This window comes from Palaemon carinicauda, chromosome 42 (assembly GCF_036898095.1).
Source record: "Palaemon carinicauda isolate YSFRI2023 chromosome 42, ASM3689809v2, whole genome shotgun sequence".
Taxonomy (NCBI): domain Eukaryota; kingdom Metazoa; phylum Arthropoda; class Malacostraca; order Decapoda; family Palaemonidae; genus Palaemon; species Palaemon carinicauda.
Genome location: NC_090766.1, coordinates 14,394,211 through 14,412,968, shown reverse-complemented (window position 1 = coordinate 14,412,968; position 18,758 = coordinate 14,394,211).

Genomic DNA, 18,758 nt, shown 5'->3' with positions numbered 1-18,758 from the left:
GTTTGAGTTCTCTTACTTGAGGGTACACTCGGGCACACTATTCTATCCTTTTTTCCCACTTGTTTTGTTAAAGTTTTTATAGTTTATATAGGGGATATTTATTTTAATGCTGTTACTCTTCTAAAGAAATTTAATTTTTCCTTGTTTCCTTTCCTCACTGGGCTATTTTCCCTGTTGGAGCCCCTGGGCTTATAGCATTATGCTTTTCCAACTAAGGTTGTAGCTTAGCAAGTAATAATAATAAGTGGAGGAGGTTTCATATTACTAAAACTAGCTGAACCTTACACAGAATGTCTGTAAGAATGCTGTATACCTACAACTTGGAATAACTTTGTCATACTAATTCACAAAAAGGGAGACAAAAATACCTGAAAAATTACTGTCAAATAAATAAACACTCAGTAATATATAAAATATTTACAAAGATCATATTAGGCCGAACAGAATGACAGCTAGACTTTAATTATCCAAAGAGCAGGCAACCTTTAGAAACTAATATTTAACAGCTTACCACATCCATGAAATTAACCAGCTAATGGGAAATTCAAAAGAGTATGTCAAACCACTATGTGTGGCATTTAAAGACTATGATAAAGCATTTGATTCTGTCAAAAGTTCTGCAGTAATGAAAGCCCTTCAAAGAAAAGGAATAGATGAATCTTATGGTAGAACACTTGAAGATATCTATATGGAAAATACAGCCATCAGATGGTGAGTAAATTCCCAATGAGAAAGGAATTAGACAGGGAGACCCCATCTCAGCTAAATTATTCACAGCGTGCCTTGAAGTTTTTAAGAATTTAGATTGGGAAAATGTAGGAACTAACATTAATGGGGAATACCTTAACAATTTATGATTTTCAGATGACAGTTCTATTTAGTGAATTATGGGAGGAATTGCACAAGACGTTAGAAGATATGAATAGATAAAACAGAAATGTGGGACAAAAATGAATATGAGTAAAACTAAGATAATTTTCAAGGAAAATGCAAAGAAAAAAATTAGAGTTATGAACGAACCTCTAGATATTGTTAATGAATATACGTACTTAGGACAGACAGTAAGTGTTTCCTCAAGACTAGAGAACGAAATTAAGAGGAGAAGCATGGTATGGAGAGCTTTTGGTAAACAAAATGAGATTATAATGTGTAAAATGCCACTTTCTCTAAAAGGAAAAATATTTAATCAAATGGTCCTATCAGTATTAACTTATGCTTCAGAAACTTGGAGCCTTACTAAAGCCTTACAACATGAGCTAGTTACAAAGCTATGTAAAGAATAATGATAAGCATAACACCAAGAGATAGAAAAGAGCAACTTGGATACAAGAACAAACTAAAGTAGAGGATATTCTAACATGTAAGAAAAAGGAATGGACATGGACAGGGCATATAATGAGAATGACAGATGTTAGAGATGAACATCATGACAGAATGGGTCCCTAGTGATTGCAGAAGCAGAAGAAAGAGAAAAGGATGGATTGACGAACTAAGAAAGTTTGTGAGTGGACTAGCAATGGACTAGCAATGGTTGATATATGCAGTATATATATATATATATATATATATATATATATATATATATATATATATATATATATATATGTATATATATATATATATACATATGTGTATATATAAATAAATAAATATATATATATATATATATATATATATATATATATATATATATATATATATATAGGCCTTTGTGTGTGTGTTAATGGTAAGACGTATCCCCCAACCCCCAAGATTAGCGGAGTTGAGAGAAAATTTAATTCGGCAATCACTACCACATTTACCTATTCAGTGATAAAATAGGATTGAACCAGCATGCATGAAATTTTGTCCTTTTCATGTGGGCATATTTTTCCTTCAAGAACATGTGGAGTCTTCCGTTCTAAGCATATTCAATTAATATATAACATAACCCCCTTGGTTCTTTTGATGAGACTTAGGCAATGTGCCTATGGTGGTATTATTATTATTATTATTATTATTATTATTATTATTATTATTATTATTATTACTTGTTAAGCTAGAACCCTAGTTGCTGAAGTTATTAGCTCAAAGTCTCCAACAGGGAAAAGAACTCAGTGAGGAAAGGAAATAAGGAAATAAACTACAAGAAAAGTAATTAAAAATAAAAATAAAAATTTTAGGAACAGTAACATTAACATTATTATGTAGAACTACTGATTAGAGCCAATGTTGCTTAATTTTCAGTTTCCCTTATCATAATTAGAGTACAAAATCTTATGGAGGATTTACATATGCCTAACCAATAAATCACCTCACATGCATTACTGTTTTAGCAATGAGTAAAAACTTTGGTAAGATGAATCGTGAAAATGTCCGTCTCACCATTACTTTATCCTTCGAGAATCATAAGGTCGAAATTCTTGTCAAAATGTATTGCGGAAAAGGAAATACGTAACAGCAACCTAATCATATCACTCTCTTTACTATAGGGCTTGTTATGCAATCAGGCCGGGATGGCTTGCCTTGTTTCTATGCATTTGTGCTACATCGTGAAACTAGCTTGTCCATTGGAAAATACATGAGGATTCTTTCCTGGTTTACTTTTAAGATTCAGTATACCACAAGATGTACCATAGCTGTAATATATAATTCTAAGTCATACACCATAACCTGGCAAATGCTGTACAGTAATTTGGGTTGGCAACCCTGTGATAGTGGCAACGCCGCGCTCTGAACGTGTGAATACGTTGGATTCTGGTCTCCGTTTCGAATTAAAAGTTTTTATGTAGTTATTAACAGTGTGGTAAGCTTCAAGCATGTTCGACGCAATCAACTTCATACATGAGATCGAGAAGCGACCGGCGATATATGATGTGCAGTCGGAGGACTACGACGACAAGGAGGCCAGAGAGAAATGTTGGAACGAGATCGGGGAAGTTATGTACGAAGATTGGGATGGGATGTCGCATGAAGAGAAAGACCAGAAGAGTAAGTTCGTTTTCTAGCATACTATAAATCATCTGAGATTTCAAGGTTCATATTTTATTTTTAATTTTTTAATAAAGTTGTCGGAGCCTTTGTATATCAGTGGCCAGTTCCTCACGCGTTCATTAAAAATGGACATCAACTAACCTAAACTCTCCCCCCCCCCCAACCTACAACCCGTGTCCTTATCTACTTACCTAAGTGGGGGGGGGGTGCTTACACTGCCGTATTCTTAGACATAATAATACATACAGGTGGCCGCTATCATACATACACCCCAAGTTTTCATAGTTTTAAACTAGCATATGAGTATTTTGTTGATTAATTATTAAATGATTTTTAATATGGATATGAAGTTACATTTTCGTATATGAATAACGACTCAAGTACTTGACCTTACTCTGATACGCCTGTACCATTCATGCTTCTACAGATATATTAGATAGCAACTCACTTTCCTAAACAACTAAATATACTGTTTGTTAATTTAGGACTAGTAAATGAAAACAGTTTTAAACTGCTCATGGGGGTGACTCGAGGAAAAGTTAACCCAAGTCACTATCAGATTCATACTTGAACTGTTGAGTTGTTTGAACTGTGCATGACCTTCCCACCACTTTCAAAACATTAGACGTTTCAGAAGAAACCATGAGTAGCACATCAAACCTTACTATGCACACTGCGCTATTAATTCCCAACATGCTCGCATTCTATCACTGCCTCAGTATTATGAACCTTTTCTTTAAACCACTTGATTGATAAACCTTTTCATCAGCTTAAAAACTCCCATTCTTTCAGCGTGACTAAAGCATTTTAAAATGATCTAATATTTTTCACCTTCACTAAATCTCTTTGCCTCTTCTACTTATCTCTCATTTCTCATCATTTAATGTTTTTATTAATACATATATGCGGCTGAAATATTCATCCCAAAAGATTCAACCATTCTTCTTTCAAATGGACTCTACACTTTGACATTTTACTTCCAAAAAGGAAATATAGCACAATAATCCCTTTATAGATTTTCACCTTGGCTTCCATACATAACTAAAACTTCTTTCCACTGGTTTCCATGCACCCTGCTACCTTTCTTGCTTTGCCTACTTTCATTCTTTTTATAGTTTATTTATGACATATTTGTTTTTGATGTTGTTAATAGTTTATATATGACATGTCTGTTTTGACGTTGTTACTTATTTTAGAATGATTTATTGTTAATTTGTTCTCTTCATTTATTTATTTCCTTATTTCCTTTCCTCACTGGGCTATTTTTCCCTGTTGGAGCCCCTGGGCTTATAGCACCTTGCTTTTCCAACTAGGGTTGTAGCTTGGATAGTAATAATAATAATAATAATAATAACAATAATAATAATATTTGTATCAAAATCAATTCTTCCATCCTTCATTTAATCTTCACTTTTCCCTTCAAACACTTTCAAATCTGCTCCATGTCATCTGCCAACGTAAACCAGTCCACTCACTTATCTCACAAATTTGTATCTACATTTGCAGTATTTGCTTGGACTTCTCACATCACTCCATCCATAAAGAGAACAGCTACAGAGATATACAAGTTATATATCTTTGCAGCTATAACACTTCCTTGTGTCAGAAATACTTTTACATCAAACAGGTCACTCTATTGTCTACCTATTCTAATGTCTGTTCCACTTCCATCATAAAAAAAATGAATTGCCTCTCCTTAATATATCACCTGTATCAAAACATTAACTGGGCTCCACAAGGCACTAGAAGAATTGGAAGACCCAAACATACATGGCTTAGGACTATAAATCGAGAAGTAAGAGATGATGAATGGAGAAGTATTGAATTAAAAGCTCAAGACCGAGACGAATAGCGAAATCTAACCGAGGCCCTTGCGTCAATAGGCGTAGGAGGAGATAATGATCAAACATTCTCAATACATTCCATATTGAATGTCTATCAGGAGATTTTTCTAGCCACATGTATGGTAAATATAGCTTTAGTCCTTTGCTTCCAAATTTGTTAGATTACTGTTTTATGTCCAGTCACTCATAGGTCATAGAAAGTTTTTGTGAGAGAAGTGAAGCATGTATTAGTAAATTTATGTACAATGTTAATGGTTTATGTGAAAGTGGGTATGAGGCCAAGCTGTGCTATTTTTCCTTGACTGTTCAATGACTGAATTATTACTATTACTACTGGCTAAGCTACAACAAGGAAAAATAGCCTAGTGAAGAAAGGAAATTGGGACATTTTTGTAGAGATAAACATTCCATTGAAGACTTATTAAGAAGTTTGGTAATGGGAACTATCCCAATATGAAACTTGGTAATCACAAACGTTTGTTTAACTGGAATTCATCTGTTCACAACATTGACTACTGTAAATAGTATTTGACTATCAAACATCCTTTATATTCTTTTTTGTTCTGTGAGGTTGTCAGAAAGTTCCTTCACAAGGCAGTTTCAGTACAAGTAGCCTTAAAATATAGGAAGAGAGAGATTTGGCAACATTTCGGTCTTGCATATGCAAGGACGAAAACATAGAACATTCACAATTAGAAATAATGTGCAACAGTAGCATGGGAAGGCTATATTTTCACAACTCATTGGGACAAAAGAGAAAACCTGTGCAGTTATCCCTGTAGTCACAACCGTCATGGAGGTTAAAATATGCCACAGATGCTTTTAAAGGTAGCCCATGAATGACAGAGGTGAGGGACAGGGATAATGCCCTAGATACTGACCATACATACATAGAATCAGCACTCAAACCAGGCCTAGGGAGAGCCAAGCAATGTTTGCTGATGACTCAGCAAGTAGATCTATAGACTCCCCCAAAAAAACCCATCCCTAGCTCACAAGGAAGGTGAGGTTACAGCAAGTACGAGAAACTATCTAGCATGATCGGGTCACGAACCCCAATCCAGCACATCGTCAGGCAGGGATATTTTAAATAGACTACCACTACCATCAAAGGATCCTAATTTACAATGACAAAAATACTCCTATGGATTTGAACACTGGTAAAGGCACTTGAAAGCAACAATGGAAGGGAAAATACTCTATAATATGAAAAGAAAGAAAGCAGTTTCCCAATTCAAGATAATGAAACGTTCAGGCTCGTACATAGTCAGCATGGTTTGATTTCATTTATAGAATGGAAGCCAATCTGTATTGGGAGGACCATGGACTGTAGAAACAGAACACTCACTAGAGAAAGCACCCACCACAGGTGCATAAAGAGTTGATAAGTGGCCTGGTATGTGTAGGAGCAGTCCAGGTGAGTGGACAGTTATAAGAGGGGACTGGTCCTGAAGGAGTAGCTAGTATGGGTGAGGGTTCCTAGCATTAGAACGTACTAGTAAGCAAAACAAAAGGGTTGAGTACCCAGTATCAGTACACTGTTGGAAGAGTGACATTCTTTAATTTCCCTAAGGGAATAGAATGGAAAAAGTCCAATGCTATGACAAAGATTTGGAAGCATAAGAGACACAAGCATTGGCATTAGCATGATTGTGTCTCCTGGATTGGCAAGATTTCTGCTACAAAATTGGAGACCATTAGTTCGAGTGGGACATGTAGCACAATGCTGTCTCCAGAGGGTAAATATCTAGCTCACGAGAAATCATGAAAATTCGACAGGCTTGTTAATCGCAAAGCAACAAAGATATAGAATCCAAACGCAAATACTACAATATACATACATATACCAAGGCACTTCCCCCAATTTTGGGGGGTAGCCGACACCAACAATGAAACAAAACAAAAAGGGGACCTCTACTCTCTACGTTCCTTCAGCCTAACCAGGGACTCAACCGAGTTCAGCTGGTACTGCTAGGGTGCCACAGCCCAACCTCCCACATTATCCACCACAGATGAAGCTTCATAATGCTGAATCCCCTACTGCTGCTACCTCCGCGGTCATCTAAGGCACCGGAGGAAGCAGCAGGGCCTACTGGAACTGCGTCACAATCGCTCGCCATTCATTCCTATTTCTAGCACGCTCTCTTGCCTCTCTCACATCTATCCTCCTATCACCCAGAGCTTTCTTCACACCATCCATCCACCCAAACCTTGGCCTTCCTCTTGTACTTCTCCCATCAACTCTTGCATTCATCACCTTCTTTAGCAGACAACCATTTTCCATTCTCTCAACATGGCCAAACCACCTCAACACATTCATATCCACTCTAGCCGCTAACTCATTTCTTATACCCGTTCTCTCCCTCACCACTTCGTTCCTAACCTTATCTACTCGAGATACACCAGCCATACTTCTTAGACACTTCATCTCAAACACATTCAATTTCTGTCTCTCCGTCACTTTCATTCCCCACAACTCCGATCCATACATCACAGTTGGTACAATCACTTTCTCATATAGAACTCTCTTTACATTCATGCCCAACCCTCTATTTTTTACTACTCCCTTAACTGCCCCCAACACTTTGCAACCTTCATTTACTCTCTGACGTACATCTGCTTCCATTCCACCATTTGCTGCAACAACAGACCCCAAGTACTTAAACTGATCCACCTCCTCAAGTAACTCTCCATTCAACATGACATTCAACCTTGCACCACCTTCCCTTCTCGTACATCTCATAACCTTACTCTTACCCACATTAACTCTCAACTTCCTTCTCTCACACACCCTTCCAAATTCTGTCACTAGTCGGTCAAGCTTCTCCTCTGTGTCTGCTACCAGTACAGTATCATCCGCAAACAGCAACTGATTTACCTCCCATTCATGGTTATTCTCGCCTACCAGTTTTAATCCTCGTCCAAGCACTCGAGCATTCACACCTCTCTCACCACTCCATCAACATACAAGTTAAACAACCACGGCGACATCACACATCCCTGTCTAAGCCCCACTCTCACCGGAAACCAATCACTCACTTCATTTCCTATTCTAACACATGCTTTACTACCTTTGTAGAAACTTTTCACTGCTTGCAACAACCTTCCACCAACTCCATATAACCTCATCACATTCCACATTGCTTCCCTATCAACTCTATCATATGCTTTCTCCAGATCCATAAACGCAACATACACCTCCTTACCTTTTGCTAAATATTTCTCGCATATCTGCCTAACTGTAAAAATCTGATTCATACAACCCCTACCTCTTCTAAAACCACCCTGTACTTCCAAGATTGCATTCTCTGTTTTATCCTTAATCCTATTAATCAATACTCTACCATACACTTTTCCAACTACACTCAACAAACTAATACCTCTTGAATTACAACACTCATGCACATCTCCCTTACCCTTATATAGTGGTACAATATACAACCCAAAAACCTAACATAACTGATAGTTCAAATTTCCAGAAGGATGTTAGTTTGCAAAAAAAAAAAAAAAAAAAAAAAAAAAACTGTCGACACTTTTCGTACTTCTTGTATGCAACACTAGCAAATCAATACAAGAAAAGTAGCAATTCATACTCTTAAAAGTAGTGTTAAATTCTCTCTTGAACATTGGAAAAAGTACCAGTATTACTGCCTGAGAGACCATTACAAATTTTCACTAGCAAAGGAACATAATTTAATGGCCCTCTTCAGTAACCACACACCAAGTACAAAAGCAATGCATGTTGCTACTCTTCAAACGGAGTATCATCACTACTATCATTTCAAGCCAAGATGCAACACTGGTTGGAAAAGAAGATGGCTACATTACCTAGAATCCAAAGAGGGAAAGCAACCCTGTATGGAAAAGGAAACAAAGGTAACTATTAAACTGCCACAAATAAATAACAAAAAAGCAACACTGGTTGGAAAAGAAGATTGCCAAATTACCTATGAGTACTGATGAAATGGGAAATATGGAGTATAAGGAATAAAATGTTATCGTTATTATCATCCTGAAAAGCCAAGCTATAACCCTAACAAGAAAAAGGAGAATGCCACAAGGCCAAGAGCTCCAATAGGGTAAGCAACCCACTATGGAAAGTATACAGTAGAGAAGTAACCAATAAACTAATTTATAAAAGAGAAAAAATATATCAAAGTATATAGAGGGCTCAATTATGGGAAGATAGTGAATGACCATAATTTAGAGAAAATATTCCATCATTCAAAAGTGTTAGGAGGTAGGATGAAAGGAAGCAATAGAAAGTATTGGAGAGTTAGCATGAAGGATGTACAGTAAATATAGGGCCTAGATATACAGCAAGTGTGTGAAAGATAGTCAAGGAGTACGCTGCTAAATCTAGCGATTTAACCATACAGGGACGTGATGCTGAAGCAAAGAATGGTAGCTGATTTGTCAGAGAAGAGAAATCTACATGTTTAGGCACAGCATATGACAAAAGTGAATGGGCAAAATTTGCAGAAATGTCAAGGGCAAAAAAAGATTGTGTATGGATTATGTGAAAGTTGTAGAGCTAGTGATAAGGTTGTGCAGGCAGATTATGGAAGTATTACAGTGAGCTTTGTAATAGGTATGAGTGAATTCAGCAGGGGAAAATGAGTTAACGAATTGCTAGTCAAGGATTGTCTCTGCACAATATTATTTTACGATTCAGCAGGCACAGCATGAATATGCCAGTTGCATGTCTTCTTGTTTTATAAAAAGTCAACTCCCCATTCGAGGAAATAGATTAAGATACACACTCTCATATATATGTGTATGTCAGGGGTTCTTAACCAGGGGGTGCGAACCTGGTTCCTAATGGTGCGAGGATACCTGTGAATTATTGAAGAATATGTTTTTACCTACGTTTTATATTTTTTCCTGAAAAGAAAACTTGTTGCTAGTCTGAAACAGTGTTCGAAGAGATATACCTAATCTATTTTCCTAATGAAGGGATAAAGTTGCAACAAACTCGAATCCAGGGTACACGTATGTGATTTGGATGAACGAGGAAAGGACGAGTATAGGACACGTAGGCAACACACACAGAGAGAGAGAGAGAGAGAGAGAGAGAGAGAGAGAGAGAGAGAGAGAGAGAGAGAGAGAGAGTGTGTGTTTCCTCACGTCTCACACTCAAGTGCTCACACCATTGTGGAATCCAAATGGAGTTCACCAATAGTCAGCTGGACCACTTCTGGGCTTCTCAGCTGGAAGCATACCCTGCACTAGCAACGAAAGCACTCAAAGTACCGGTACCTTTTGCAACTACTTACTTGTGTGAGCAAGGATTTGCTTGTCTACTTCACATCAAAACGAAAAGCACAAATCTGCTGAATTCTGAACATGACATGCGAGTAGCACTCAGTACTAAGACACCAAGATTTGATGCCATTATGTAGAAAAAAAAAAAAGGATCAACGAAGTCACTAGGTTTACAGTGCAGTACGGTCAAAATATAATGTAATTTTAAACCAAATAAAAAAAATATTCTTGTTGACACATACTCATAATTTTTTCTCTTGAAAGATTTAAGCTGTATGAATGAATATTGAATAAAAAAAGGTTTTGTTATTACATCAAATTTGTATTTTTAGCTTTTTCTTATATTCAGAATCCAGGGGGGTGCGAAAACTGAGTGCTGATTTGAAAAGGGTGCAAACACTGGAAAAGGTTAAGAACCACTGGTGTATATATATATATATATATATATATATATATATATATATATATATATATATATATATATATATGAGTGTGTGTACATATCATACTCCATATACATTTAAAAAATATAAGACAGTCTTAGATTTTTAGCATGATTAATTTACAAAGTCATTTATCCCGGACCTTCAAAGAAATTAAAGAATGATTTGAATCCTTTTTGAACTCTCTGAGAACAGATCTTCCTCATAACAACAAAGTCTTACAAAAAATCTTTCAAAAAAAGTCTTGTGAAAAGAAACCATCCCTTCCCCCAAAAAATGGTACAAGGCACAAAAAAATCCTACTTAGGCAATTGTAAATTCTAGGTACCCTAAATAGTAGGGTCAATATATGGAAAATACCCCCTCAACCCCCAAAAAATTGTAACAAAAGGTTTCTCAACTGATTCTGGTAGGTTTTAATGTACTTTTTAACATACTAAAAGTTTACCAAACTTTGACCCCCGGAAAAGTGTTTTTTTCAAGATGGCGTCCAAGATGGCCGCCGAAACCTTTGAACGATCATAACTCTATAACTATCAACTCAAATTTGATGATCTTGGTGTCTACTCCTACATTTTTTGGGACAAAGAACACATTAAGATCATAAGAAATAATGTTGGCCTATTATGTGTCAATGTTTAGTGGGTAGAGGTGGCATTTTCCATATATTTGATTGAATATAACTGCATAACTAATTCGCATCTTTCTCTATTTCAGATATGATTCAACAATGAGTGCAAGCACAGTCAGTCAAAGTTCTTGTCTAATCTGCAAGGAGGAGATTGAGGATTTCAGTGATAACTGGGTTGCAATTCAATGAAATGGGGCAAAAGGAATAAATGATGCCAGTGTAAAGCGGAAATACGATCTTGTAGTTGAAGCTAGTATGAAAGTGCATAAAAGCTGTCGTCAACAGTACAATAATGTTAAAAACATTTAAAGCCATATTGCAAAGAATAGTGCTTCTGAGCCAGGAAAAAGAACCACAACATGCTCAAGTGGAGCTTTTGATAGTGCAAAGGACTGCATATTATGTTTATGTACAATTGATTTGGACAAGGGACACTTTATCTGGGTCTGCACGGACAAATTTGTGGAAACAATTTTGGAGGTCTGTGAATCCCGTTCAGATGATTGGGTACTGACTGTAAAGGGCCGCATTGAATACCATTTACAAGATTTACATGCAGCAGATGGCCTTTATCATCATTCATGTAGTAGAAATTTCAGGAACCTCAAGTCAGTGCCTTTTGAGTTCCAGCATGCCCCTGATGCCAAGCGCAGAAAGCCAGGTCGTCCTAAAGATGAAGATGAGTATAAAGCATTTCAGAAAATGGGTGCTTACCTAGAACTGAACAGTGAGGAACAACTAACTGTGACATCTTTGAGCCTCCTAATGAAAGGTTATCTTTCCAATCCTGATTCTGAACCCTACGACAATTACAATTTGAAAAAGCATCTTAAAGAGCACTTTAAGGACTCAATTATATTTTCTGAAGGAGAAGGCTTGGACGACATTATCACTATGAGAGAACAAACATCGCAGATTCTGAGATCATATTACAAAGGAAAGTGTCAGGAAGATGATGAACAATCCCAAAAACGTGCAATTATTGAAACTGCCGCCAGATTAATCAAATGTGACATCAAGTCCGAGGTTTCCACTATGAAGAATCAGTAACCAAGTAGTGAGGATTTAAAGCTTAATTCAGCACTTTCATTCATTCCAACTAGTCTGCGAGGAGCACTGGAAACATTGTTCACTGGGAAAGATACAAGATGCAAGGTTGCTGCAGTTGGTCATGCCATAATTCAGACAGTTCACCCACGAGCTGTCATTGCGCCGCTACAAGTGGGACTTGCTGTGCAAGTCCATCATCTATATCGTTCAAAGTTCATTGTGGATACCCTTCATGAGATGGGATCTTGCTGCTCATATAAAGAAGTGATGAGATTTGAAAAAAATCCAGCAGATTATGTGGAACCTGATGTTCTAGGTGGAGATGTAGATTTGTTGGAAAATCCGTTCTTTTTGTCGCTGATAATGTTGATCACACTCTTATCACTCTGAATGGCAAAGGGACATTTCATGGAATGGGTGTCATTGCCTCTGTCACCCCTGGAAAACAGACGAACCATATCATTCCACGAAAACAGATCTCAGAACTGAAATCTGATAAGAAAACAAAGATTCCAGTCTTGGAGTACAGGTTTACAAAGCATGCTTGTATTCGAGGACCTACCAAGATTTCTTGACTGTGAAGGCTCGTGGGTGAACTGCCTGAATTAAGGCATGACCAACTGCAGCAACCTTGCGTCTTGTGTCTTTCCCAGCGAACAATATTTCCAGTGCTATTTGCAGACTAGTTGGAATGAATGAAAGCGCTGAATCAAGCTTTAAATCTTCACTACTTGGATACTGATCTTTCATAGTGGAAACCTCAGACTTGAGGTCACTTTTGATTCATCTGGCGGCAGTCTCAATAATAGCACGTTTTTGGGATTCTTCATCATCTTCCTGACACTTTCCTTTGTAGTATAATCTCAGAATCTGCGATGTTTGTTCTTTTATAGTGACAATATCGTCCAAGCCTTCTCCTTCAGAAAATATAATTGAGTCCTTAAAGCGCTCTTTAAGATGCTTTTTCGAACTTTGATTGTCATAGGGTTCAGAATCAGGATTGGAAAATATAACTTTTCATTGTGAGGCTCAAAGATGTCACAGTTAGTTGTTCCTCACTGTTCAGTTCTAGGTATGCACACATGTTCTGAAATGCTTCATACTTATCTTCATCTTTAGGACGACCTGGCTTTCTGCGCTTGGCATCAGGGGCATGCTGGAACTCAAAAGGCACTGACTTGAGGTTCCTGAAATTTCTACTACATGAATGATGAAAAAGGCCATCTGCTGCATGAAAATCTCGTAAATGGTATTCAATGCGACCTTTTACAGTCAGTACCCAATCATCTGAACGGGATTCACAGACCTCCAAAATTGTTTCCACAAATTTGTCCGTGCAGACCCAGCTAAAGTGTCCCTAGTCCAAATCAATTGTACATCCACAGAATATGCAGTCCTTTGCACTATCAAAACTCAACTTGAGCATCTTGTGGTTCTCTTTCCTGGCTCAGAAGCACTATTCTTTGCAACATGGCTTTTAATGTTTTTAACATTAATGTACTGTTGACGACAGCTTTTATGCACTTTCATACTAGCTTCAACTACAAGATCGTCTTTCCGCTTTACACTGGCATCATTTATTCATTTTAACCCTTTCCACTGAATTGCAACCCAGTTATCACTGAAATCCTCAATCTCCTCCTTACAGATTAGACAAGAAGCTTGACTGACTGTGCTTGCACTCATTGTTGAATCATATCTGAAATAGAGAAAGATGCGAATTAGTTATGCAGTTAGATCCAATCAAATATATGGAAAATGCCACCTCTACCCCCAAAACATTGGCACATAATAGGCCAACATCATTTTTTATGATCTTAATGTGTTCTTTGCCCCAAAAAATTTAGGAATAGACACCAAGATCATCAAATTTGAGTTGATAGTTATAGAGTTATGATCGTTCAAAGGTTTCGGCAGCCATCTTGGACGCCATCTTGAAAAAAAACACTTTTCCGGGGGTCAAAGTTTGGTAAACTTTTAGTATGTTAAAAAGTACATTAAAACCTACCAGAATCAGTTGAGAAACCTTTTGTTATAATTTTTGGGGGGTTAAACTGTATTTTGCCCTGACTAAAAATACACAGGATAGTAAAATGGGATAGTTGTTACAGTACTGTCAATTCCTGGTGAATGTAAGCTTGGTTCTGTATCACATTTCTTGATAGTACAAAAGCCTTTTTCGTAAAAAGTTATTGTGGTAACATTGGAGTTGTTGATTGCAAGGTTTGATCATTTAGAAAGGCGACCTGACTTGGCTGCAGTTTTTATTTTCCAAACAAAAGTCATCATTACAACCATATGCACCGACATCAGTGGTTTTTTAAAATTATATCTAACATCACACACACCCAACTAAATATCTATACTCAATTTTTTTTAATGAGACGCATTTACACCGACTCGCAGCAGTGCCTATTAGCTTGGAAAAGTTTCGTGATCGCTGGTTGGTTAGAATTATCTCGTTCAACCAATCAGCGACCAGCAAACTTTTCCGAGCTAAAAGGGCACCCATGCGAGTCGGTGAAAATCTGCCTCACTAAAAAGAATTGACTATAGTAAGATGTCTTAAGGATGAACCTAATAAATTAGTAACAATAATAATAATAATGGTAGTGTGTGGCATGGAGGAGATCTCCAAGTACCAAAAGCTCTATAGGCCAGATAGTGCAGTCAGTACATCTAACAAAGTCCACTGCAAGCATTACTCGAGGGTTTTGGCTGCATCCATTTGGCCCCTAGCTGCATCCTCTCTAACCTTCTACTTAACCTCCATTCTGCTCATTCTTTTTATTGAACAGGCTAACATAAGTCTTTTGTTATAGTTTATATATGAAATATCTGTTTTTCTGTTATTGTTTTTAAAATAATTCAATTGTTCATTATTTCTTATATCCCTTATTTATTGCATTATTTTCTTTCCTCACTGAGCTATTTTTCCCTGTTGGAGCCCTGTGGCTTATAGCATCATGCTTTTCCAAATAGAGTTAGAGCTTTAGCTAATAATAATAATAATAATAATAATAATAATAATCTTGCTTTCCACTCACTCTCAAATTTTGCTACAGGATACAACTGTCGGATTTTCTCCAGTTGTACAGTACCTCGCCACTGAATGGGATCCTCGACACCAGTACCTGGGCATTTGACCAAAATTCCCAGTTACTGTAAAATACAGTAAATCCAAATCTCCTTAAAATGAACTGTGGAAATTTATAGATTAGTACAGTGGTAACGTCTTTGTCTAGCATTCGAATAGCGGCAGATCGATCCCAGCCTGGGACCATGAGTTTAAGCTGTTTACTGTTGTGCTAGTGCACCACAGTGGGGGTTGGGCTTGCCCAGCTGACGTTCCTGTGAGCATCTATTCTGATGAAACTCGATCTGACACCAGACACCTTTTAGTTCTTTAACCTATGTTAAAAATATTTTCAATCTAGAAACTCGTAGCTTATTATTGTTAGTTTACATTACACTCGGGCATACTATTCTATCTAATTTCTCTTCCACTTGTTTGGTTAAAGTTTTTATAATTAATATAGGAAATATTTATTTCAATGTTGTTTCTGTTCTTAAAATATTTGATTTTCCCTTGTTTCCTTTCCTCACTGGGCTATATTCCCTGTTGGGGCCCATGGGCTTATAGCATCCTGTTTTTCCAACTAGGGTTGCAGGTCAGCTAATAATAATAATAATAATAATAGCTTAATTACCGTAAGTACTTCCACAAATTCCTTACGATATTGGTTTGTTTTAGGCAAAGAACTCATCAAGAAATGAAAAGGAATTCGAGATAACTTCGTGAGAGACTACAAGTCATGCATGAAGACTGGGACCAGATTGAAGAAGAAATACATCTACTATGACCATCTCCTATTTTTGTTACCTCACCTGCAAGAGCATGTGGACGTGATGTCAAAAGCTCTAACCAATCAAGAAGTACTTGATTTCATCACAAAGATGAAGAAGAAGAAGAAGGTCCTGATTAAGAGAAGCAACAAACTTTCTGGTCCCATGGTGACAGAGGACACCTCCATAGCAAAAAAGAAAAAAAAAATAGATAAAGAAATAAATGTATATACAGTCAAACTTTCTAACACCGTCGAACCCGGTTGTCGAACCTACTTGTCAAATGGTTTGAAGAGGTGGAGTCAGCCACAAATGCATAACGTTTGTAAACAATGAAGCCCCGCCCACAAAAGTCAGGCTATAACAGACTTTCTTCGAACCCTTCGACAAACGTGTTCGACAATCAAACACACCGTTCACACATTTGAACATTACTTCAAACACTTGTCTGTCAAACCGCGTTCGACGAACCGTTTGAACTTGTAAACCTAGCCGTTCTGTGGCTGGTACAAATATCATACTGTGCCAATTTTATGTTATGGTAATCATATTATTGTTAAGGAGTCGATAGAAGTGGGTTTCATTTCTTGAAATGTACTGTTTTGTATTCAACAGATATTTTCATTATATCTTAGTACATATGTCCCATGTTGACGGATAATTAGACATCTGAACATGGGTTTTCTTCGCTTTATTTTACAAAAGATTCGTAAGTACACCGTACACGGCTACACTCTCTCAGGTGGAAGCCTTGTCTACTTGAGCGCACAAAGGCAACTAAACACACCTAGCTATCAAAATGCAATCTTGCTACAACAACATGCTGAGTTATAGGTTTTTGTGGAATTCTCATATTATAGAGTTCATTTACCTTGACGTACAACACATATCTACATACAAGAAATAGGACACATCTATTAATGATTAAAACTCTAAATTTCATTACTAAAAATGTAGATGTGGCATATTTTTCCACTCAGATGCCAGATCTGAGTGTAAGGGTTCTATTTCTTATACTGGAATTGTAAAGACCTCTCGCTCTTGATCACAAGTGACTCCCTCAAACCAATGCTTTTGTCCAAGAAATTTGTGTTTGTACGCTTGTGTTATTATAAGCATGGTTTACTAATAAATTGTCTTGATGATTTATAAAGTTAATGATATATCAAAAGTTTTGTGTGTGTGCATAGGCTTTGAAGAAAGTTCATGATTCATTTTATGAATTTTTCTTTTTCTTTCAAAAGATAAGTATATTAAAACATTTTACATAAAATGGCAATATCTTATACTGCAGTGTTTACTTTAACCATTAACACAAAGACTAATAAAAGAATATATATATATATATATATATATATATATATATATATATATATATATATATATATATATATATATATATATATATATATATATATATATATACTGTGTATATATATATATATATATATATATATATATATATATATATATATATATATATATACTGTGTATATATATATATATATATATATATATATATATATATATATATATACATATATATGTACACAAGAGTAATCAGAGAGTTATGACCTCCGCCAAAGGTTAATGGGATCGTCCATGACCTAAGATCTATCTGTGGTGAAAATTTCGCCAAAATTCGTCGAGTAGTTTTGACGTAATACTGTCCACAGACAGACAAAAACACAGACAAATAAATGAACAAACCGACTAGAGTTTATAAACTGTCCACAGGCAGACAGAAACATAAACAAATAAATGAACAAACCGACTAGTGTTTATAACAACCTTGGCGGAGGTAATAAAGAAAAAAAAATTATATATATATACTATATATATATATATATATATATATATATATATATATATGGTGAGTACACAGAAGCAGGGAATGAAAATATAGAAATAAGTAAAAGGGAGTACTTCAGAACCAAACTTATTTTCCACGACTCCCGAGGTCTTCCCAAGTTCCCAAAAAGTATAATCTCTGCGGGAAGCATTTAAACGACCTGACTTGACCTTAGATCTGACAACACTGTATTTTCTACCATGGCGATCATAAAAAGTTTGACTGACTACTGGGTGAGTACAGCGAGTTAGAAAGAGCCGCGCCGTGAAACAGAACCCAAGCCACAGTTGCCAATACTTCGGCATTTTGCCTGGAACTGCGCCTCTGCAGAGAGATGAGAGATCTTCTGATAGATTTGGCAACAAGGCTTTCTTATCATTTACACCGATAATGGATAATATACCATATTTGTTTTTGATGTTGTTAATAATTTATATATGACATGTCTGTTTTGACGTTGTTACTTATTTTAGAATGATTTATTGTTAATTTGTTCTCTTCATTTATTTATTTCCTTATTTCCTTTCCTCACTGGGCTATTTTTCCCTGTTGGAGCCCCTGGGCTTATAGCATCTTGCTTTTCCAACTAGGGTTGTAGCTTGGATAGTAATAATAATAATAATAATAACTCTATTCCTCCAAGCCAGATTGAAAATCGCAAAAATTTTCAGCGAGATTTGGTTATGATTTTCATTACTCCCAATCATTTACATATGGTATTTTATGGTAATTTACACAATTTATGATAATTACTTGAATATGTAACGTTTATATTGATAAGTTGGGGAACGTTTTTACAATAAATTTTATTGTATATTGTATAATTTTATTAATTTATTTAATTTGTATTGAGT